Raw genomic sequence first — 1741 nt, 5'->3', positions numbered from 1 at the left:
GAATTATTGACAACTGAAATTCGTATTTCACTAAATTTAATCAAAAATCCAGACTATCATACTTTAAATTGAGAGTTTTCATCAAAGGCACCTAAGCGTACACTACAGTATATGTTGAGAGCCTCCAAGCTGCGTATGAACCCGAATGTATTGTTCCATTCCGGCAAAGTAGAATTATTCTGAAGCCACAGAATATGGAATTAATCAGATCCGCGAACACTTCAAAAGTTAAGCATCATAGGTGAGTTGACAAGACTTTAATATTCGCGCGCTTTATTAAGAGCAATACTGAAGAGATTCTGTGGTACCATTTATGAGTTGTATCAAGTCTTATTCCCGAACAATCCTGTAAAAAATATTTGTAACTCTGGCCCATAGCCTAGCAACAGCTAGCTTGGAATAGTATGAACTGCTATACTCTATATATATGATAGCCTACCCCGGCAGACTGATTTAGTTGTGAACTGGACGATGTGGAAGATTTTCCCCACTTCACTTTATCAAAATTACTATAAAGAACAAACTTGATCACTACAAATCGTTATGATTCCGTCACTATCTCCCAAAAATAATCCCTCCAGAGTGTAATTAATGTGATAGGAATATTCTTCTCTCTCAAATAAAGTAATAGTCCTAAGAAATATATGATCTCCTTAAGAAATAACATATCTATGGATTAGGCTGAAGGATAACTCTGGGCATGTTATGAGAGTATAGAATTTTTTTATTTATTTTTTACACGTATTAAGAAAGGATTCATTTCCTATTTCATCTCAACTTCCCAGCTTATTCTGTCAGTTTAAGCTTAATAATTCTGGAGGAGGGAATATTACCTACAAGCACCCTTAGTCTTTAGGATTGATTAACAGAAACAAAGTAATATAGCAGAACTCCAAGGAAATTTTATCGGCATAGTGAGAGATTGGATTTATTCACCTTCTTTGTTTATTCCTTTCTCTCGTCCGGCTAATATTTAAGCAACAAAAATCAAAGAAACGAAGATCTACAATTATACGTCATTTTCTAGTCCAAAGAATAAGACTCTCGTGATATATTTCCTATGATTCCCACCGTATTAAATAATGAAATCATTATAAAAGGTCTAATTAGTTCTTTATCAGAGGATATAATGGTATATCACTAATATTATGACAGCCCCAATCTATGATAACAGGATTAAAAATATTAAAATAAAGACAAGAAGCAGTGCTATAACCGAAAAACAGCCAAATTACTGTCTCTCCCCCCCCCATAAGTATTATATGATATGAATGTACATTAATAATTAGTAAAGTTCTAAAGTTAATAGATAAAACAAAAAAATTGCCTAGTGTTCTATCCTAATCTGGCTTACCTTTCCGATAGTGCCTAGAATCAAACCAACAGAAACCCGAGCCAAGATCATGTAATTAGGTTACTAAAATAATAATTGTGGAATGATTGTGAAATCCACACAAGATCTAGGCAAAATCAATTCCTACACAACCCCTTATAGATTATAGAAAAAAATATAAAAGGAATATTTAGTCATTAACTCTCATTCTGCCGTCGTAATAAGCTCCCCTATGTGAGAGGTGGTATATATGAGTTCCTCAACTAGATCTGATAATCAAATGCAATTAGGAAATTTCTTAACATTTCTAATAAAGAAGGAGCAGCAGTGGAAAATCAGATAGCGGCGCCTTATGTTATTAGCAACAGACTCCTGAAGAGATATTAATCTGTCCTACCCAATATATGG

The sequence above is a fragment of the Plasmodium inui genome (genome assembly GCF_000524495.1).
Source record: "Plasmodium inui San Antonio 1 unplaced genomic scaffold supercont1.61, whole genome shotgun sequence".
NCBI lineage: Eukaryota > Apicomplexa > Aconoidasida > Haemosporida > Plasmodiidae > Plasmodium > Plasmodium inui.
The sequence above is the reverse complement of the archived record's forward strand: the minus strand, read 5'-3'. Positions refer to the sequence as shown.